Source organism: Pleurodeles waltl, chromosome 2_2, assembly GCF_031143425.1.
Source record: "Pleurodeles waltl isolate 20211129_DDA chromosome 2_2, aPleWal1.hap1.20221129, whole genome shotgun sequence".
Classification (NCBI taxonomy): domain Eukaryota; kingdom Metazoa; phylum Chordata; class Amphibia; order Caudata; family Salamandridae; genus Pleurodeles; species Pleurodeles waltl.
Window position 1 is genome coordinate 895681588 of NC_090439.1, and position 24188 is coordinate 895705775.

A 24188-nucleotide genomic window follows, 5' to 3' on the forward strand; every position below is an offset into this window, starting at 1 on the left:
ATATTTACAAGTGACTCTGGTTACACCAACCTCTCATGGCTACTGACCCCTGTGAGGAATGCCAGGACGAGGGCATAGGAACGGTACAATGAGGCACATGGGGGAACAAGAAGAATTATAGAGAGGACCTTTGGCCTCCTGAAGGCCAGGTTTCGTTGTCTCCATCTAACAGGTGGATCCCTGTACTACTCACCCAAGAAGGCCTGCCAGATCATCGTGGCATGCTGTATGTTGCACAACCTTGCATTATGTCGCCAGGTGCCTTTATCTGCAGGAGGATGAGGCTGGAGATGGTCGTGTGGCAGCAGTGGACCCTATGGACAGTGAAGATGAGGAGGCAGAGGATGAGGATGAGGACAACAGAGGGGCAATAATTTGTCAATACTTCCAATGACACACAGTTAAGACAGTGTAACTTCACGTTTAATTGACTGTTTTGTTTTTGACATTGACACTGGCAGGCTGATTTTCCCACTTCTATTGCCACTCACTGTACCATTTGGCATCTCTATTTGCAGATATTTGTGCCCCACTATCGCTCCTGGTGTGTTGACTGCAGCCAATTACAGGTCATTCCTATGTCTACATTACTGTACAGTTGAATTGCAATGTTTAAACCTTGTTAAACAAATGCATACTTAAATCATTTGACATACTCCATACTTGTATTTTTTCAAAGGGTGTTTATTTAAGTGCTAAGAAGTAGAAGGGGACGTGCAATGGGCTGGGGTGATGGTGGAGGAAAGTCTAGGATAGAGTCCAGTCTATTTGTATCAAAGGTGCATTGTCCAAGGGGGCATAGGAAGTGGAGCAATGGCAGTTAAAGGTGGACAGGGTGACAGAGTGGGACTCAAGGGTGACAATCAGGAAAGTCTTATTTCCTGGCGGGTGTCTTGGCAATAGTCTCTAGCTTCTGCCTGGATCGCAGGAAACATTTGAGGGATGGTTCTCCTTCTGCAGGGGAAGGGGTGCTGGTGGCCTGTTGGTCCTCTGGCGGGGCCTCCTGTCCACTAGCGGCAGTGGAGGTGGAGGGCTGTTTATTGGTTTGGCTAGTGGCAGGCGCCCGGTGCAATGCCAGTGCCTGCCACATAGTGTTGGCCATGTCTGCCAGCACCCCTCCAATGGCAACCAGGGTGGTGTTGATGTCCTTCAAGTCCTCCCTGATCCCCAGATACTGTCCCTCCTGCAGCCACATGTTCTCCTGCAACTTGTGCAGTATCTGGCCCAGCGTATCCTGGGAATGTTGGTATGCTCCCAGAATCGCGGTGAGTACCTCCTGGAGGGTCGGTTCACTGGGCCTGTCCTCCCCCTGTCGCACAGCAGTCCTCCCAGCTTCCCTGTTGTGCTGTGCCTCTGTCCCCTGAACCATGTGCTCACTGCCACTGACCCCAGGTCCCTGATCGTCCTGAGTTTGTGGGGTGGCCTGGGGTCCCTGTAGTGGTGGACACACTGCTGATTGACGTGTCCTGGGGAGAGAGGTATGGACCCGCTGAGCGGGTCCTGTGATGGTGTTTCCTGAGGGGGGGCTCTGTGGTGCTGTGTGATTGTGCCTGGGTAACCGACTGTCCGGAGATCCCTGATGGGCCACGTTAGTCATCTAGATCCAGGCGAGCAGAGCTGCTGTCATCACTGTGGGCCTCTTCTGGGGAGGACTGGATTTTGCTGGCACCTCTTCTCCGGTGACATTAGCTGGGTGACCTTTGGGGATGTAAATGCAATGTTATTGTTTCTGCGTGTGACATAATGTGCGTGGGTGTGTTGCCCTCTATGGTTGTTGTTGCCCTGGCAGATTTGCCTTTGTATGAGTTGCTATTTGGTGGGATAGGTGATTCTCTCCAGGGTGCATGCAGTGGTGATAGGTGTCCATGCAGATCTGTGAGGGGTGTCCATGCATTGGTGTTGCATGCAGGGCTTGGTATTGGGATGAATGGGTTGTGATGGTGGGGTATGTGGGAGGTGGTGATGTGATGGGAGTGAGGGTAAGGGTGGGAGTTTGTGATGGCAGGCAGGTATGGGTGGGTGATAGTAATAGAGATTTGACTTACCAGAGTCCAGTCCTCCTCCTACTCCTGCCAAGCCCTCAGTATGCATGATTGCCAAGACTTGCTCCTCCCATGTTGTTAGTTGTGGGGGAGGAGGTGGGGGTCCACCGCCAGTCCTCTGTACAGCTAGTTGGTGTCTTGCTTCCATGGAACGCACCTTCCCCCGTAGGTCGTTCCACCTCTTCCTGATGTCATCCCTTGTTCTGGGGTGCTGTCCCACAGCGTTGACCCTGTCCACAATTCTCCGCCAAAGCTCCATCTTCCTAGCAATGGATGACTGCTGCACCTGTGATCCAAATAGCTGTGGCTCTACCGGATGATTTCCTCCACCATGACCCTTAGCTCCTCCTCTGAGAACCTGGGGTGTTGTTGTGGTGCCATGGGTGTAGTGTGAGTGGTGTGGGTAGGAGTGTGTGGGGTGATGTGTTGGGGTGTGTGATGTAAGGTACGTGGATGGTGTATGGGTGATGGTGTTATGTGGCTCTGGTTGTGTGGGTGCTCTTGCTGTATCTCTCTCTGGTGGCAATTCTTTCTAGTCGTAAAGGGATGTGGGTATTGTGGGTGTGTGTTTTATAGTGGTGTGGGTGTGTGGTGTGTGTATGTGTGTCAGGTGTGTGTAGTTTGAATTGTCCAATGTGGTGTTGTTTTGTTTGAGTGTGTGTATTTTGAGTGCAGCGGTATGTGCAGCCAGTGGTTTACCGCCATTGAATGTTCACCGCAGTGATTCCTGGGTTATAATGTTGTGGGCGTAGTTCTGTTGGCGTAACGTTGTGGGTTTGGATACCGCCAGTTTCTCACTGACCTTTGGGCTGGCGGACTTGTGTGTGTGGCTGTATAATGACGGATTGGTATGTGTGTGTCATTATATGCTTGGCGGTTATCCCCCACCGCTGCAGTATGTTGGCGGCAGTCAGCATGGCGGTAAGCGGAACTTACTGCCAATGTCATAATGAGGGCCTCTGTGCCAAGGATTTAAGTGGTTTGTGGGAAAGGTGATGGTGTGATCACCTATAATAAGAAATAAAGAACCCCTTGCTGTACAGAATAAGGATATTGCAAGTAACCTAGGACTTCCATTACCTTATAAAGGAGTTTGGCTTTCAGCCTTGTTCTTCTATATAGTCATGGAACTCCTCAGTGTCTTGTACATTCTTATAATGTAGGGCAGAGGGTACTTTATTCCTTATATTATGAAATATTTTGCCCACTTGTATTACAATATTGAAATAGCAAAGAAAATTGAAACAGTAGTCTGAAATATGAAAATATTTCATTATAACCTGATGAAATCCGAAATAATCAGAGGATTTCTTTGTCTTTCATTTCTGATCTATATTATTCATGTAGACATTTAACACACATTTTTCTCAAGAAAAAAGAAAGTTATGTTGTTGCATACTTATGCATGTTTTTTAACAGTCAGTTTTCATCTTGTCGATAGATATATATTGTAATGTGGTTAGAGCAGCGGTTTTTAGCCTTTTGAATTCTGTGGACCCCCACTGAATCACTACTGAAAGCTGGGGCCCCCCCACCTAAACAAATTGTATGATTTGAACCTAAAACAATACACAAAATTACAAAAACAAATATGCATCAAACAAGTGTGCAAATTATGAAATATTTTATCTAGTTCACATACAAAAGAATATGGAAAATTTGAAATATTTTTAATGGGAAGGTTAGAGCCTTTCAAAATGTAATTTTCATTCTGAGACTATAGCAAATTACTTTATCTTTTTTTGCTCCTAATGCACTCTCTTTTTGTTGGGGCATAATAGTGCTTCTATTGAGGCCCCCAATCATACTCACTAGGTTCAGTTGGATGTGCTTGCACAGCTCCCATGAATCAAGATAAGGATGAGAATTTAACTTTTAGGCTCCAATTTCACATTTCAAAATGCCTTCAAGTTACAGGGAGTTTTAATATATTCAGCTTTGCTTTTGTATGTATATACACTTTATGAATCTGTTAATATGACTTAATTTTGTAAGCATTCATGGACCCCCTGAGCAGGTACTACAGACCCCCAGGGGTCAATGGACTGCAGATTAAGAATCAATGGGTTAGAGCATTGACTTGCCTTTGCAGGCAGGAGATCCCTCACACAGGCTGTGGCCTAGACTTACTAATGGTTGCATGGGCACTTGCATTGCACTATGCGATTTGTTCTGCGCATAATAATAAGTAAATAATTGCAATGCTTCACCCCATGTAAGCACCATGTCACACACCTATTTATGTGTATGGAGAGCATCTGGTATTTGAACATTATTGCCGATGAGCAATGAAAAGGGCTAATTACAGAACTCTGTTACAAAGACTATTTTTTGTTAAGAAATAACAAACCTTGAACTATCAGAGTGTGACTCTCAGGTCTTTTCTTGTACATGGTACATATTATAAGAAGGACCTTCACACCTCCCACTATTCTTCAATAATTGGACGTCCTCATTCCACCCCGGTTCAGCAGAAGGCAGCAAAAACATGTCTTCTGATAGATTTGTCTCTAGAAGTATCTCCCAGATATCAACCTGGATTTGGATTTTTTTCAGTTTTTCAATGCATCCATCCCATTTTAGTAACAAGCATTGGCAATGCCAATAGGTTTGGCATTAAAGGAAGGTTGAATGGTAGTGAGAAGCATTACAAGTTGATAGCATGGGGACAGGTGTGTATTTGTGTGGAAACAAACAACTGTAGAATATAATTAGTATAGGTTAAACGGTCTGGTGACAGTTGCACTGTCAAGCCAAACCTAAACATCCTTGTAGGTTAATAATTGCACTCCTCCCATCTATGCGTTCACCATGGCAAGTGAAGGGAAATTGTTTAAACCTTGTTAAACAAATACATACTTAAATCATTTGACATACTCCATACTTGTATTTTTTCAAAGGGTGTTTATTTAAGTGCTGAGAAGTAGAAGGGGACGTGCAATGGGCTGGGGTGATGGTGGAGGAAAGTCTAGGATAGAGTCCAGTCTATTTGTGTCACAGGTGCATTGTCCAAGGGGGCATAGGAAGTGGAGCAATGGCAGTTGAAGGTGGACAGGGTGACAGAGTGGGACTCAAGGGTGACAATCAGGAAAGTCTTATTTCCTGGCGGGGGTCTTGGCAATAGTCTCTAGCTTCTGCCTGGATCACAGGGAACATTTGCGGGATGGTTCTCCTTCTGCAGGGGGAGGGGTGCTGGTGGCCTGTTGGTCCTGTGGCGGGGCCTCCTGTCCACTAGCGGCAGCGGAGGTGGAGGGCTGTTTATTGGTTTGGCTAGTGGCCAGTGCCTCCCACATAGTGTTGGCCATGTCTGCCAGCACCCCTCCAATGGCGACCAGGGTGGTGTTGATGTCCTTCAAGTCCTCCCTGATTCCCAGGTACTGTCCCTCCTGCAGCCACATGTTCTCCTGCAACTTGTGCAGTATCTGGCCCAGCATATCCTGGGAATGTTGGTATGCTCCCAGAATCGCGGTGAGTACCTCCTGGAGGGTCGGTTCACTGGGCCTGTCCTCCCCCTGTCGCACAGCAGTCCTCCCAGCTTCCCTGTTGTGCTGTGCCTCTGTCCCCTGAACCATGTGCTCACTGCCACCGACCCCAGGTCCCTGATCATCCTGTGTTTGTGGGGTGGCCTGGGGTCCCTGTAGTGGTGGACACACTGCTGATTGATGTGTCCTGGGGACAGAGGTATGGACCCGCTGGGCGGGTGCTGTGGTGGTGTTTCCTGAGGGGGGGCTCTGTGGTGCTGTGTGACTGTGCCTGGGTAACCGACTGTCTGGAGATCCCTGATGGGCCACGTTAGTCATCTAGATCTAGGCGAGCAGAGCTGCTGTCATCACTGTGGGCCTCTTCTGGGGGGACTGGATGTTGCTGGCACCTCTTCTCCGGTGACATTAGCTGGGGGACCTGTGGGGATGTAAATGCAATGTTATTGTTTCTGCGTGTGACATAATGTGCATGGGTTTGTTGCCCTCTATGGTTGTTGTTGCCCTGGCAGATTTGCCTTTGTATGAGTTGCTATTTGGTGGGATAGGTGATTCTCTCCAGTGTGCATGCAGTGGTGATAGGTGTCCATGCAGATCTGTGAGAGGTGTCCATGCATTGGTGTTGCATGCAGGGCTTGGTATTGGGATGAATGGGTTGTGATGGTGGGGTATGTGGGAGGTGGTGATCTGATGGGAGTGAGGGTAAGGGTGGGAGTTTGTGATGGCATGCAGGTATGGGTGGGTGATAGTAATAGAGATTTGACTTACCAGAGTCCAGTCCTCCTCCTACTCCTGCCAAGCCCTCAGTGTGCATGATTGCCAAGACTTGCTCCTCCCATGTTGTTAGTTGTGGGGGAGGAGGTGAGGGTCCACCGCCAGTCCTCTGTACAGCTAGTTAGTGTCTTGCTCCATGGAACGCACCTTCCCCCGTAGGTCGTTCCACCTCTTCCTGATGTCATCCCTTGTTCTGGGGTGCTGTCCCACAGCGTTGACCCTGTCCCCAATTCTCCGCCAAAGCTCCATCTTCCTAGCAATGGATGACTGCTGCACCTGTGATCCAAATAGCTGTGGCTCTACCCGGATGATTTCCTCCACCATGACCCTTAGCTCCTCCTCTGAGAACCTGGGGTGTCGTTGTGGTGCCATGGGTGTAGTGTGAGTGCTGTTGGTAAGAGTGTGTGGGGTGATGTGTTGGGGTGATGTGTTGGGGTGTGTGATGTAAGGTGCGTGGATGGTGAATGGGTGATGGTGTTATATGGCTCTGGTTGTGTGGGTGCTCTTGCTGTATCTCTCTCTGGTGGCAATTCTTTCTAGTTGTAAAGGGATGTGGGTATTGTGGGTGTGTGTTTTATAGTGGTGTGGGTGTGTGGTGTGTGTATGTGTGTCAGGTGTGTGTAGTTTGAATTGTCCAATGTGGTGTTGTTTTGTTTGAGTGTGTGTATTTTGAGTGCAGCGGTATGTGCAGCCAATGGTTTACCGCCATTGAATGTCCGCCGCAGTGATTCCTGGGTTATAATGTTGTGGGCGTAGTTCTGTTGGCGTAATGGTGTGGGTTTGGATACCGCCAGTTTCTCACTGACCTTTAGGCTGGCGGACTTGTGTGTGTGGCTGTATAATGACGGATTGGTATGTGTGTGTCATTATATGCTTGGCGGTTATCCCCCACCGCTGCAGTATGTTGGCGGCAGTCAGCATGGCGGTAAGCGGAACTTACTGCCAATGTCATAATGAGGGCCTCTGTGCCAAGGATTTAAGTGGTTTGTGGGAAAGGTGATGGTGTGATCACCTATAATAAGAAATAAAGAACCCCTTGCTGTACAGAATAAGGATATTGCAAGTAACCTAGGACTTCCATTACCTTATAAAGGAGTTTGGCTTTCAGCCTTGTTCTTCTATATAGTCATGGAACTCCTCAGTGTCTTGTACATTCTTATAATGTAGGGCAGAGGGTACTTTATTCCTTATATTATGAAATATTTTGCCCACTTGTATTACAATATTGAAATAGCAAAGAAAATTGAAACAGTAGTCTGAAATATGAAAATATTTCATTCTAACCTGATAAAATCCGAAATAATCAGAGGATTTCTTTGTCTTTCATTTCTGATCTATTTTATTCATGTAGACATTTAACACACATTTTTCTCAAGAAAAAAGAAAGTTATGTTGTTGCATACTTATGCATGTTTTTTAACAGTCAGTTTTCATCTTGTCGATAGATATATAATGTGGTTAGAGCAGCGGTTTTTATCCTTTTGAATTCTATGGACCCCCACTGAATCACTACTGAAAGCTGGGGGCCCTCCACCTAAACAAATTGTATGATTTGAACCTAAAACAATACACAAAATTACAAAAACAAATATGCATCAAACAAGTGTGCAAATTATGAAATATTTTATCTAGTTCACATACAAAAGAATATGGAAAATTTGAAATATTTTTAATGGGAAGGTTAGAGCCTTTCAAAATGTACTTTTCATTCTGAGACTATAGCAAATTACTTTATCCTTTTTTGCTCCTAATGCACTCTCTTTTTGTTGGGGCATAATAGTGCTTCTATTGAGGCCCCCAATCATACTCTCTAGGTTCAGTTGGATGTGCTTGCACTGCTCCCATGAATCAAGATAAGGATGAGAATTTAATTTTTAGTCTCCAATTTCACATTTCAAAATGCCTTCAAGTTACAGGGAGTTTTTAAATATTCAGCTTTGCTTTTGTATGTATATACACTTTATGAATCTGTTAATATGACGTAATTTTATTAGCATTCATGGACCCCCTGAGCAGGTACTACAGACCCCCAGGGGTCAATGGACTGCAGATTAAGAATCACTGGGTTAGAGCATTGACTTGCCTTTGCAGGCAGGAGATCCCTCACACAGGCTGTGGCCTAGACTTACCAATGGTTGCATGGGCACTTGCATTGCACTATGCGATTTGTTCTGCGCATAATAATAAGTAAATCATTGCAATGCTTCACCCCATGTAAGCACCATGTCACACACCTATTTATGTGTATGGAGAGCATCTGGTATTTGAACATTATTGCCGATGAGCAATGAAAAGAGCTAATTACAGAACTCTGTTACAAAGACTATTTTTAGTTAAGAAATAACAAACCTTTAACTATCAGAGTGTGACTCTCAGGTCTTTTCTTGTACATGGTACATATTATAAGAAGGACCTTCACACCTCCCACTATTCTTCAATAATTGGACGTCCTCATTCCACCCCGGTTCAGCAGAAGGCAGCAAAAACATGTCTTCTGATAGATTTGTCTCTAGAAGTATCTCCCAGATATCAACCTGGATTTTGATTTTTTTCAGTTTTTCAATGCATCCATCCCATTTTAGTAACAAGCATTGGCAATGCCAATAGGTTTGGCATTAAAGGAAGGTTGAATGGTAGTGAGAAGCATTACAAGTTGATAGCATGGGGACAGGTGTGTATTTGTGTGGAAGCAAACAACTGTAGAGTATAATTAGTGTAGGTTAAACGGTCTGGTGACAGTTGCACTGTCAAGCCAAACCTAAAAATCCTTGTAGGTTAATAATTGCACTCCTCCCATCTATGCGTTCACCATGGCAAGTGAAGGGAAATTATTGTTTATCCATTCTCTGCTGATCCACAAGTCAAAAGAAGCCAAATCTCCTCTTACTTGCCATGATGCTGGGCTCGCTAGGTCTGGGGGTGAGGTGGGAGGGGGTTGAAGTGCTAATGGGGCTTTAGGTGTGTGGTATATAGCCCAATGCAGGCTGGCCCGACTACATATTTTTTAAATCATCTCCTGGGTAAACCTTCAATCTGCACCTCTTTGGAGAACAAAATGTTTTAGAGCTTTATGGATGAAGGTTAGTCCCTGTGCCTGAGTGGGCTTCCACAACCCATATTTTAGTTTCTGGGAAAAAATATTCTTGGTGTCTAGTGAAATTTCTGTCTGCCCCTAACCTCCCCCCCCCCCCCGGGATTGAATCTTATCTTTTTTTCATCTTTCCCTGGTGTGTAGTGGACTTTCTGCCATCTTGGAACAATAGAATGGTGATGAAGTCCCCAGTCACCACTCTGGGGTCCAGACAGGTTTTTGGGGCTGTTTTGCAGTGGGGAGTAGAAGAATGGTCCAAAGCAAGTTTGGGCTGCTCAGCCCCTTCCTTTTTTGTATTATTTTCCCAGGCTTCAAGTGTGATTTCGGATGTCCTCTCCCTGGGTGGTGGCGGGGTTGCCAGGTCTATTTGTTGATGTTAAGAGATATGTACAAACATGTTCAATTTGTGCTCAGATTAAGAGTTTGCATAGCAAACCAATAGGTTTGTTAAGACCCTTGCCTGTTCCACCAGGACGTTGGCATGCAGTGTCAATGGATTTTTTTGTAGAATAGCCAAAGGGTCAAGGTTGCACAATAATACTAGTGTTTGTGGCCATTCAGTTAAAATGGGTAATTTCATATCCTTGCCTGGATTGCCTACTTCTAAAGAGTAAGCATACATTTTGTGTACACCATAATATAATATAACATAACAAGTGTAGTTGTAGGGTACATGTTCATCCCCAAAGAGTTTTTTAATGCTGTTGCCAGATAACGGATGTTTATTATTACCAAACTCAGTGGTACTTATTTTATTGACCTCAGAAGGATGAAAGGATGAGTAGATCCACTGGGATTTCAACCTGAAACCATGTGGTCACACACTGAGCCATAGAGTGATTTCATTAGTTCACTGAGCCACCAGACCGAGCTTTGAGATTGCTCCACAGGTTCTGAACACAGACAGAGGGTCTCAATTGAGTTAAAAATTCTGCTCTTCCTTATGTAAAGAGCTAGACATGGAAGATTGTTTGTCCACCAGTTACCATCCTCAGACAGATTGACAGAAAGGTTGAATCAATTTGAACAGTATTTGAGATATCAAACCTTGGTAGAAGAGGAAGATTGAAGTAAGACGTTGTAGGTAGCAGAGTTCAAGTATAGTAATGCTGAAAGTTTAGCTATTGAAATGTCACCATTCTTTTGCATGTATGGCCATCACCCCATCATCCGACTATATTTCCTTTTTTTCACTTTTGGGAAATTCCACAGGATGGACTGAGGGACTGAGCTGGAAACAACCTGAGGTCAACACTCACCAGGGGATCCCACAAACGGACGAATCCCATGGAAAATAGTGAAATATAGTGGAGGACCTTGGAACACGCCCCAGGAATGAGAAGCTAGATTACTATCCCTCTGCCCACTGGAGAAACCAGAAAGAGGTGAAAACAATAAATGGGAGGCAGTAAACATGCTAAGACAAGCCAAGCCCCACTGGAACCAGGAACAACCAAAACAAAGCAAAGCAGGCAAGATACTGAAACTAATAAAAGTAGGTTGAGGCCAGTAGCATGGCTCCAAAGGGCTGGCCCATGGCGTTAAGGGCATTGCCAGATTGGCTTACCCAAGGTGAGGGTGGGCAGACAACATCTAACTCAACAGTCCAGACCCATAATGGAGACCCACCCCATCCCATGTCTCACTGTCTGGCAAGGTAGACCTGTCATTTAGTAAGCCTAGGGACCAACAGAGGATGACATGATTCAAACACAAAAGATGTGACACAGCAGGAAGCTGGCAAAAAAAGAAGAAAGCAAGGCCTGCCAAGCAAAACACATGAAACAGAAGACTGTGGATCAGACCATGTCACTTAGGGATGTTCAAGAATCCATCAAGCCCATCACATAAGGTTTCATTAAGTAATTCCTCCAAGACATAAAGGCTGAAGTTAGTTTCACACAAAAAGACCTGAAACAGGACAATAAGATGGATGTTCCTGAGTGGGGGAAGAGTCCATGCTCTTGATTGGATGAAAGGGCAAGGGAATTGGAGGTTTAAAGGCCCTGAATCCTGTTTCTGGATTAACAGGTAATCCTCCTATAAGAGAAACAGGAGTTGCTAGAAAATTGATCTAGAAGGAATAATGTTAGAAACAGAGGTGTGTAGTGCCAAGGAGAGCAGAAGGGTATAACATCAATAAATATATATACAAGACTTATTTGATGCACTTATTTTCAGAAAACTGTGGGCACACCCATCAGTACTGACAGAGCCCACAGTGTAGCGATGGGGCATGCAAAGAAACGAGGACTCCCAGACATCCTGGTGTGACTACATGTATTCATGGGCAAGGAACGGACCATGAACTAGCCATGGGAGGAAGGATACATTTTGTACAAGGAACAGACCTGCAGATATAGCAGTATCATTCATTGGTCACACTTAAAAAGTGACAGGTCTTTTGAGCATTTAGAATGGAAGAAATAATAACTAGCCAGAAGGAAGTCATTGAACACCTGTGGAAAGTCAACTCACCAGAACAACGGACAATCTGATGACACCACAGCACGAAGTGCACTCCCACTATGGGATAGTGGCAAAATATGTGCCTCCTGGAGATGAGATTGGTTGGTTTGGAAAGTAGGCATAAATTAAGTAATAATAAGGACCCGAAGGCAGGGACAGTTCAGTGATAAATCACAGGAATTATCCTTTTTTTCTACTGGAGTAGCTATATGTTTTAAATGATGGCAGGACACTATTCCATTGGATATACAAGTGAGATGTTTTTGGCACCTGTTCTGAAAGGAAGTTAATGGTTTGGGTCAAGGTGGGGCATGTTGACAAGATGAAAGTTCAGGTGTGAAACGGGGAGGGGACCAGACCCAAGGCATCAGGGCCAAAATGATAAGGATAAAAGTATACAGCTGCATAGGTAGAAAAAAGACCTAGGACAACTATGTGATCAAGTCACAGAAAAATATGACTAGAATGGACATTATTCAAATTACCCACAAAGGAATTGACTCAGAAGGAATCCCTCATCCTGCCACAATTAAAATGATAGAAAGTTCAGTTTGTCTCTATAGTTGCTAGGTGCTGAGTTGACTGACTAAAACCCTTATGTTCGTTGTGCTATATTTTTGAACTATCACCTGGAGGCATCACATCACGAGAACAAGACACAAAACATCAAAGACATGCAAAGGGGAAAAAGGAAAAAACAAGAAATAAGGAGGCTGAATTACCAGAATAACAAAGTTTTCTGCTGTTTCCAAAAAGTCAAAAAAGTGTGAGATGTGTTGTTGCTCCATGGGTAACCCATTCCAAAGTCTGAAACCCAAGACATGAAAGGTAAGGTTCTACCTCTGTAACATAGAGCACATAAGACAATGATAGCTGTAGAAAGACAATATCTACACATCCAATAATAACAGTAATGGTACATTCTAATTTTGTAACTGTGTTAAGAGATGTGTTAAGAGGGGAAGTGGTGCTACCACAATTCCTAAAACACCCTTTATCTCAGGGTGTCATACATGCTGATGGGCGAAAGGCTCTAGCTATCATAAGATAAAAAAACGGAAGCACTAGCGCACTCTAATATGTTTGACATTAAAAAGTCCAAAGTTCCTAAAGTCTTCTTGTGTTAACCGTGATCGTATTTTTCAGAAAGCAACAGAGAGTACAAGCTATCCATGCAGGCAACACATTTTTCGTTCAATCAGGCTTCCTCGAGGCTAGCGTAGAAGATTTTGAAGATAGAGGTGAAAAAGAACAAACCTACAAAATAAGATCAGCTGTAGATCCAGGTAAAAATTATTGTGGAAGATGGTGAAGTTTGAGTAATGAAAAGAGTAGATTTTATTGATAGATGTTGCTATGATGCACTAAAATAGTGGAGGAGAGGCTTGTAACTCGTGTCACAAACCAATATTTAACTACCAAAAATAATCGCGCTTGTCTACCCGAGGTAAGTCTGTATAAGCCTGCAAGACTAGGGCGATGATATAGTTATTAAGCCTGTGTCTGTTCGATGTTCCGTGGGTGGTTCAAATGAACCCCCTCATTTGAATCACTCACAGAACTTTGAATGGACACAGCATGCTGTGACTGCATGGCTGGCCCAGCGAAAGAGCCAGGTCAGTCCTGGTGGCAAGGAGTGTGCCTATGAGGCGACTACAGCAGCTGACCAGTTATACCCCATGGCAAAGGCTACGAGTAGGTCATGTTTACCTTAATAAATAAATGAGCTGGTGTGGCATGGATGACCATTGTGAGTGGCTGCAGATAGTGTCCTACGATAAGCAAACAACCATCCATCAGGGTCGGCCCTCAGAGCTAGAAATGAGACAGTAGGCTGAACTAATACAAGGTCCATACTGTAAGAAAGTGTTGAAATCGGTGGGCAGAGCCCAGAGCATATAGGCAGCCTCTCTGCAGACGTGATGACCTCAAGTGACAGTTATGGTAAAAGTCAAGGCACTCGTAGCTCCTTCCTAAGTGCAGAGTGACAAACTTCCCAAACCAACCTCATCGCTTGAGGGGGAAATGGGATGAACACCAGCTGGGTTCCTTCTATCACCAGATGAAATAATCTCCCCAGCTAGAATACTACAAGCCATAAAGGACACCCACAAAAATCTTGTAGAAAAGATCGGAGAGGTGAAAATATCCCTCTTCCATCAAAATCTGAGAAACATATCCGTTCATCCAGAGAAGTGAAACAGAGAATCTCCACTTTAGAGGATGAGGTGAAACAATTGAAACATTTGTGGGACATAGAAAATCTTCTCGAGAGGTGAAATGAAGATTGACTAGTTCAAATCCTGGACAAGGAGTTTCCATAATGATTGTGGTGGAGAGAGTCCACAGGGCATTGGTCCCAATTCCCATGCCGGGTTCACCTCTTAGGCCCATGATCATAAAGGTACTGAACTATGCAGACAGAGATTCTGTCCTCTGAATACCACACCAACACCAAGAAGAAGTCAAAAATCAAGAAATTCCCAGACTATACATAGTACAGAACCAATGGAAATCCTTCATAGGGGTGAAACAAAAACTTAGAATGATGTAAGTCCCATATATGCTGCTATATCCAGCCAAGGTAAAGGTTATGTTTCATGAGAAATAATTTTTCTTTGAGAATCCCGAGTCATTATGGAAATGGGTAAAGGAAATGAAATTGCTCCCTAGATCATTGGCGAAACCAATAATTTTTTGTTTTAATCTGTTTATTAGGGTTTTTGAGTGTGCATCTTAATAACTATACATTCAGATTGTGAAATGAAGTTGGAAATTTGTTACAGTGGGTCATAATACACCTCTTAATGCAAAGCCAAAACAAATATCCATGTTACACAGTATGGCAATATTAGACATTCACATGAAACAAAACCATTTGGGGAAAAATGAAAAGTTAAATAATGGTATATCTAATGATGTATAGCATAACATAAAATATCTCTGGAACAGAAGCAATGTGGAAATGAATTATGAATATCACTAGGAATTAATACGTCTATTATCAAGGAGAAAGGATGATAATAATAGTAAACAGCATCATTTTTTTTTGTTTTTAGAAAGAACAAAGTCATAACTTTAACAAGAAACAACTACCATGCCTCCCCAAGAAACACCAGTATTTCCCACTCTCAGTGTTTTCCCACAGTACATTTAATTTCACCAGTGTAGAGTTCACAATTTTCTTGGAGTCCTGGGCCAGCTAGATTACGAAGGCGAGTCCTTCCTCTTAGTCGCTGTATGCGGAACGCCTTTATAGTATGCGTGATGAGTCGTAACAGCAGTATTTAATCTGAAGTATCAGAGTTTAAGTTATTTTTAAACTCAAATAAAATGGTGTCCCAGTGAGAGGTGATTGGGTATTTACGGAGCCCAAGGTTGTCTTCCCGGTGTAACGTGACACTTTCTACCTGAACCCATGTAAGGAAAGAGTTAGTCCAAGCAGTCGGTGTTTGGGGTCAGGTGACTTCCACCTCCTAGTAATGAGTTGTTTAGCCATTATAAAACCCAGGTCCAGGAAGCGAGCAGTGGCTCTGGTTTTCTTGTTTCTATGGTGTGAGCCTAAAAGACACACCTCCCATGTACGTAGATCCAGCTGGTCGTTACAGCCAGACAGGTGAGACGTGATCCCTGGGCAATAGCCCTGCAGTCGTGGGCAAGCCCACAACATGTGGAGCAGATTCGCATTGCTGTGATGACAGCTAGGACAGGCTGCATCGGTTCGGTGGAAATAGCAATCTATTTTAGCAGGGGTGAGGTATGCCCTATGTCTGATATAGAATTGAATTAGTTTGAAGCGGGTGTTATACGGGGCATGCTATGGGCCTTCCAATATGGCAGTTAATTCTTTGTCTGTGCAAAGGAGGGTCAAGTCATTCTCCCACTGCTGTCAGAGGGCCATAAGTTGTAAAGCAGTGCATAATGGACCTGGTATCATGTAAGGTGAAAACATCTGCGGTAACCACAAATAGTCACTACCAATATTAGGGGATCAGGAGTGCTAGTTCAGGGGCCTGGGTTGAATAAGTAAAAGGATGACTCAGAAAGAGAAGACACTAGGCTCTCACAGTGGGAATACCAACCTAAGCGATGGAACAGAAGATGGCAAGGCACACATAGAAGGACAATAGATGTGGGTAAAGAATCCTCTACGACAGGATACAGTGAAGAAGACATGCAACACCTGACACAATGATCCAAATCAGACACTGCAGTTGGGAAGGCGAGATGTCCCAGCTGTTCTGCTTTTCTTGACTTGGATATGGCTCTCCGGAAGCACTATGCATTGTAGAAAATATGCATTGATGCAGGAAGGGGCATCTGCAGGAAATGCAGGTCTGTCAAGGTGCAGGGATTACATTTCTCTCTCTGTATTGGACCTTAGTTGTTATATGTATTTGCATTAGTTTGGTATATTTTAATTCAGAATGAGGGTGACAGATACTTTACGTATAGAAGTGTAGGTGGGTTGGCTTAGGCAATATGGTTAATTTTTGATTTAACACAACACATCACATACAGTTCACTCCTTACAGGCGCTCAACGTTGTTTTGCTTTATCGCACTGTGACAGTGATAGTAGAGCATCTCTAGCTCACCTCTAATGTATGGAATGTGAATAGGCCCAATGATAAGGGTGGACGATATTAGGCTGAGTTAAAAAAAATGGCACAGATGGTACGACTACTGCATGAAATGCTCCTGTTGGGTAAAAGATGTGACTTTTTGTCCGAATACAGCTTGAACAGTATGTATCATTTGAGGTTCACATGTGGGTCCAGAGGCGTGGCTATATTGCTTCATAAATCACTCTCCTGTTGGCCTCAAAAATAGTGACTGATACCTAGGGCAGTATATCTAAATAATGGGATGATATTAAGCAGATATAAAGCTCTACTTTCTAGATCTTTTGGATGCCACCGGTTTAAGTTGATCCTAAAACAACATATTACTGGACAGTGCCAAAGTAGCTTTGACAGCCACACAACATTGGATTTATGAATATCAACAAGATTGGGAAGCTGATTTATTGGTTTGATGATAAGGAAGTAGAATCCAGATTTGTATCCAAAATAAATGGGGCAGGTGGCAAAGTAATATAAAATGTGCAAGGTACTGTTGATGCCTTCCCAGGCTACTATGAGGCACTCTAACAGTCACACTGACCTGTGTTGATCGAGCGGTAACATTCTACAGTCAGTGACTTGATAATGCCTTAGCTTTGCTTAGCCAACAAAACTGAATAAGATTGCCCACTCACAGAGGGGGAACTGACAGCAGCCATGCAGAAAATGTCTGTGGGGCAAGCCTCGGGCACTAATGGGTTCTCCATTAATATATTGAAAAAGTTTGCTGCTTGCCTATTTACATCTATGCTATGGGTGTTTAAGGAGGCCCTTCAAAAATAGGAATCTCTTGGACATCTGTGGTGCCACTGTGGTGGTTGTTCCAAAACCTGATAAACCACTATTGGACTGCCCCTCATATAAGCTAATATCCCTGAGATTAACCTCTTTAGTGCAGGTGTAGTATAAGCAAGAGATTAGAGAGCTGTCTACTGGGTCATGGGACTCATGTGGAAGAAAAGGCAAGATTTGTTTTTAAAGCCCAGAACAGGTGGAAGAAGGATGTCTGGAGTTTATGGATTTGAGAGACAAAATGAAGACCTATATCAGACCATACTCCAAGGTTTTAACTCTACACAGGAATGGGTAAGGTTCCTATAAAGGATGGACAAATGTTAATGGGCCAAACAGCCTAATCATCACTGATAGTCACGATTTCTGCCTCTTCGCACATTTTGCAGCCCACAAGATATATGTTACCAGTGACTAGTCTGATATTTTATGATCCAGCTTATACAAAGCTCTATTTAGAGCAATGTTTCTCTCACATTATCTGCTTACAAATAAGGTTCCCGTTGAGTAGAGTGCCAAAAGCCTCTGTTGTTGCTGAACCACTAAGCAAGTGGAAAGTTGAATAACACACCTGTGATAGGAATTGTGAGAAAACAGTGAAGGACAGTCTGAGAGCAACTCAGAAATTGGCTGCACTTTAAGAATGAACAGGCTGGGGACGACACAGATCAATGGTACGTAACTGAGCAACCTGCAGGGCAAACAGGAGAATGCAAGTAAATGGATGGTTACAGACCAGAGAAAACTATAGAAACATAGAAGCACTGTTAATTTACTGATTTTGGAAGCGGGTGTTGATATAGTGATCCGACTCCCAGGGGAAAACAAACACCTCCACAGACAAAAAAATTAAAGCGACCTTGTGTAAAGTAACTGGTGCTCATGTAATTGGCAGAAGTACCTTCAGTCTAATTTTCATGATATAAAACCGCAAAACAAAACAAAAAAGTATAGTGTAGGGAAGTGGGCCCTACATACAGGTTGATCCCGCCTTGCCCCGGGGGCCTATTTATGACCATATATGTTTATTTCTCAATTCATCCTCCCAGTGGAAAAAATAGCCCCCTAATCCATTGGACTACCAGGGAGTGTGTAGACCCATGTAATGGGCATGTTGTTAGTGTTTCATTGCCTGACATTGCCACAAATATTGCATGCAGCAAGTACAAATACATGCAGTATTTTATACTGTGCCAAACACCTACACTGCTTGTCATTTCCAAATCAAAACTGCCCCTTTGTTGAAATGCGGGCTACTTTTTAGGTGTGGCTTTTGATTTTACTAAAATAAATAAGGGTCAGGCTTACAAAGATTTTGTATTAACTTTTCACGACTTTTTCATGCATACCATATGCAGAATCCTTGTTGGAATTTTACAAAGCAACACAAATGGCTATTTGTGTTCTTTTTGTTTAAAGAAAAATAAGTACCACAGTTCTTTCTGCTGACTTGTTTTACTTTACATAAGGAAGGTGTTCCATGGGTGGTACAAGGGTGTTCTGATGCATCCTTTCTTAGTTGTTGCCACAAATTCATATCTACAAATATTTGTAGACATGAACTTGTGCCAGAATCCAGATCCTGCCTGAGGCTCGCATAACAAAGAGAAATATCTTTAGTTCTTCTTTTTAATACCTGTGTATGAATGCAGCACAGATGGAGGAAAAAGCCCCTTCCTGCACACAAACTATCCTGACCATAACACAGACACCCTATAGTGCAAGGGTACTTGCGTTGATGCAAGGCAGCACACACTGCTCCAGCGCATAGAAAGAGCACAACTTCATTATTTCTTGGAAGATGTGGTGCAGTTCTTTCATCCCCCACGTGAAGCACTGCAGAGCAGCAACTTTGCTCGCTGCGTTGCGCCATTTGTCCCATTAAGTCTGTTGCGGTGGGGGGCGTGGCCGGCAGCCAATGAGGCTGCAAGCTTAACGCGGAGCTCTGGGGCTGGGATCGGGGCCCGGCCTTTAATATCACTGTGTAAAGCTTACTGAACCTCCAGATGACCGCTGGAATCGATACCGGCGGACAGCGAGCAGCAGAGGAGATCGTGACCATGGGGATTCCACCCCCGAAACAGTTGCTTTAAGAGATTCCCCTGTCGGACCAGGGGAAACAAAATGGCGGCTGCATCTACCAAGGCGGTCGACTGAGAGAAGAACGGAGAGACGGGAGCCCGGAGCCTCCGTGGCAGCTGAAAGCGGAGCATCAGGGCCTGTGGGGCTCGGGAGAGGCGCCCTCCCGGGCGGATCGGAAAAGCCCGGTGAGTGTGGGAGCTTGGGCGGGGAGGAGTTGTGGACCCCCACCCGGGCACGGAGCGGGAGGCCGAGAGCGGCCGCCCAGTGGGCTAGGCACTCGAGTCGGCTGACCCGCGAGTCCTCCGGGGGCGGCAAAACGCACCTGCTGGGGAGCGGGGGGCCCTCTCCTGTCCGTCGGCCAGGCACACTCCCGGCTGGAGAACAGAGGGCTGTGAAGAAACGCCGCCTCAGGGATCACGAGGCGGGAACTCCTGGTGCCGGGGGCTCCAGCGGACCGGGGCCATGGAGACGCTCCCGATCCGGACCCCCCCTCTGATCTGACCCAGATATCCACCCCAGCAGCCCCAGTACAGTGAACAGGGGGGAGCGAACTGGGGGAGGAGGCTCCAACCCCTGATCTGTACATTTTTGGGCCCAGAGTATCGCTATCACAAGAAGAAAGGCAAATTGCTCCCCCTGCCTACACAACGGACCGTTCTTCGTTGAAATCGGACAATACCTGCCGTGAAGAGCCCACCAACCTGCTAGGGCGAGTATAAACTAACAAACGGAGAATAAACACCGAAGAACCAGGGAGCCCAAATGTGCAATCTTGAGAACTGAGGTTGATCCGCGAAAAATACGCAACCCTCGACTTAGAGGTGCATTAACCGTGTGAACCTATATCCGGGAGACGATACCGCAGCACCTGTTCCGAAGGAGAGCGGGCCATTGACGGTGCTCTGCGATCCAGGCGACCCTTCTCGTCCGGGTGTGTGACGGGGGAGCCAGAGTGGGGTGGGAGAATCTCACCCCCCCCCCCTGGTTTGGACCCAGCTGAGCGAAGCCAGGTGCCTCGGACCCCTCCAGTAATTGGGGCATACAACTCATCCCTCCCAATTACAGCACTGAATGAAACATGGGGAAACCTAAAAAACACGAAGATCACAGCCAAACGGAGGCTACAAATGCAAAACACCCCTCTCAACCCACTAACCTAGCCAGCACAGACAATCTGAATCCTCAAGAAACAACGCTGGACACGGTCCTCCTAGCCATTAAAGAATCCCACGAAGCACTTGAAGAAAAAATCGACAAGCTGTCGTCGGACCTCTCATTGTTGCGAGATGACCACTGTAAACTGAAAGACAGAGTGGGGACGAATGAAAAATCTCTTTCCACAATTTCCCTTGCACAGCAAACAACAACTAAAGAAATAGCGCATATCTCCTCCCGAATCAAAACATTAGAAACTAGAGCAGAAGATACAGAAAATCGTGCTCGCAGGAACAACATCAGACTTATCGGGGTGCTGAAAGGCTCGGAGTCCTCAGCAGACAGCATAGAATCCTTTTTGGAAAATTGGATTAGGAACACAGTGGCCTCCGAGGGCCTCTCGGCCTACTTTGCAATATAGAGAGCACATAGGATACCCAGTAAGGCACCCCCTCTGGGAGCTAGAGCACGCCCTATCATTGCAAAACTGCTGCATTACAAAGATAGAGACTATATACTCTCGCAATTACGGCTACTAGGCAAAACTCTATGTAATAACCAGCGGGTTATGGTCTTCCCTGACTTCACAAAAGAAACCCAGACACAAAGAGCCTCCTTTTTTTAACATAAACGTACGTTGCGAGAAAATGGGATAAAGTATGCAATGCTCTTTCCAGCCAAGCTCAGAATAGAATTTGAAGGGAAAACGCATTTCTTCTTATCGCTGCAGGCGGTAGGGGAGTGGTTGGAATCTCTGAACATGTCCGCTTTGGCCCCCCCTCACAGATTCCCCCGCAAGCTGGGAAAGAAACGCAGCAGATCCTCTAGAAGGGCTACGGAAGTGGCCCCCCCAAAACACTAATCCCTCAGGGAGATGCGGGATGCCGTGGTTGCGGCCACTGCCATGAGCGGGGGGCCAACCTTGACCCTCGGGCCTCTAGTAGTCTATCAGACCTTGATTCTAGCTGCGGGGGCTCATCGATATCTTCCCGGGACCCGACTACCAGCTTAACCAAAATAACACCTGGAACCTCCGAAGAAATCATATGATCTTACGTTAAACAGCCTATACTCTCCGTGATTACTTAAGCGAAAGTAATTAAACCTGACTGTGATCCCGGGGCAGCTACCGCCCCGGAAAATTGCAGAAAATTAGCGTCAAAAGCGGATATTACTAAGAAAAAATCATGAAGTGGCTAGGCCCCGAGAGCGGCTCGGGGCACGGGCTCTCGGCTCTGTCGCGCCACCCACCTATAGGATATTATAATAAGAATGTTCACGGTTTGGACGGGAAGAGTTTCAGCAGCCGGTCCTGGGGTTGGGGAGTTGGGACACAAGTTTGTTCAGTTAGTTTTAGGGGAACTTCGTGCACTGAGTCCAAGAGCGATATTAGATTCTCGATTCACACACTCGATTAGTAGTTGCAACAGCAAATGGCCCTTAGGACCCTCCCATAATAATCCCCAACAACCATTAAATATAAACTATGGCCTCAAAATATAAATTACTAACCTAGAATGTCAGGGGATTAAATAACATATCCAAGCGATATAAGGTGTATAACTACCTCAAACGGAGAGGAGCACACATAGCTATACTGCAAGAAACACACTTAACCGAACAGGAGGTTATAGCATTAAAGAAAAGATGGAGAGCCCAAATATTCGCTACCAACTATTCGGCATTTGCAAGAGGAGTTCTAGTATGGGTCCGCCCCGGCGTCCCATTCTAGGCCCTACACACAAACTTAGATAAAGACGGAAGATATGTTATGATCACAGGTAGACTATACGGGAGGGAAATAACCATAGGAGGCCTCTATGCTCCGAATCAGGATAAAAAAAAATACTTTGACAGACTTTCTCGAGAACTAGCTCCGACGAGCCCGAAAATGTTAGGTGGGGACTTTAATTGCATAGCTGATATTAATATGGATAGATCACACCCTTCCCTTTCACAAACACAAACTCTAAAAACTGCTAAAGCCTTTACAGAATGGCAACAACACTGTCAAATTAGAGACTGCTGGAGACACCTTAACCCACATAATAGAGACTACTCCTTTTGTTCAACAGTACATGACCTTCATGTAAGACTTGACACAGTTCTAGTATCCCCGGAGATACAAGCTACTGTGATATCAGCCGAGTACTTGAGCCGTACTATCTCTGATCATAACCCTTTACTGGTTTCTCTGGCTTGGAACAGAGAGAACCTGGTGATTCCTACTTGGCGACTTGGGACAGAAGCTCTGGAGGACGAAGCCTTCAAACATTTCCTGCACAATAGTATTAAGGACTATTTCAAACTAAACACAGGAACTTCCAGATGGTGGGACGGAGCCACACTCAAACAACATATCAAACTAAAAAGAATACCAAGAGGGCTGAGATCGCATATCTTTCCTACTTTCGACGATTTAGAACAAGATCTTCTGGATTGCTGGGAACAAGAACTAATTTCCAGCTCATTTAAACTGATAAACATTTTGATAGAAAATGCAGACAGAAAGGTATCAAAATTACAGGCAGAAATTGCCACCCTAGAGGCAGAAATTCATAGTCTGAATTTAGAAGCAGCAACTACAAAAAACTATGCAATTCTAAATGAAATTATCAACCAACACCAGAATGAGGTTACACAAAGGAAAGCTCGTAAACTCAAACGAGATGAAATTGATTATAAAAATGGTAGAGTATTCACTTTTTCCCAAAAATACGACCACTTAATCAAAAGAGGGGAACAAATACGAACAGAGGAGATGGGCTCACAATCTTCACTTAGTGTCACTTCAGTGAGTAGTAATGAATCAACTACTAGTAGTAACATAACAAGACAAGATTTAACATTGCAACACGGAACCCCTTCTTTTTTAGCAGAGGTTCAGAGGATCAGACAGGGACATTGGGAGACAAACCGACGGAAAGAAATACCTGTAAAACAAGGAGGGGCAGGAGAGGAGGGAAGCTTAGAAACAAGAAAAGGGATGCAGACCAGATCACGAAACAAGTAGTCTCAGAAAATGTGACCAAGGATATGATCAGCGTCAAGAATTTATCAGATATACCACTAACACCCCACGATTTTTCACTTTTGAGCAAAGGCCTAGAGTTTTGCGCTAATAATGTTGGTGACTTTCAAAAAACGAAAATAGATTATTACAAGTTTATTAGGCGCCTCAAAATTAAGAAACATTTTTCCACTCAGACTGAGACTAGAACTGGGGACATGCTTCAGGGCATAAATAAAGATTATCATCCTCTCTCAATTCAAGATGTACATGACACTGCAACACTTTTATCAATTACAGACTATGAACAGAATCCCACTACAGTCCTACAGATACTTACTGAACTAGATATTCCTGTCGAGACATTGGGTAGTGGTCTGAGGTCGAAATCCAAGGGGACACCTATTCTTGCCAGTGACAATTGTATTGACACCTTTTACAAATTGGTTTGGCAGGATTTGAATGCTTCTGAAATTAAAAATAGAAAACGGCGCTGTTCCTTTTCTAGCAATTTGAATTTTGAAGAAGGTAGGGCTTTGAGACATCTACAAACACACAAGGATATAACTATCAGGGAGGCTGACAAAGGGGGAAATATAGTAATTATGAATACAAAAGACTATGATCAAGAAATATATGGTCAATTAGCAGATGACACTTGCTATGAAAA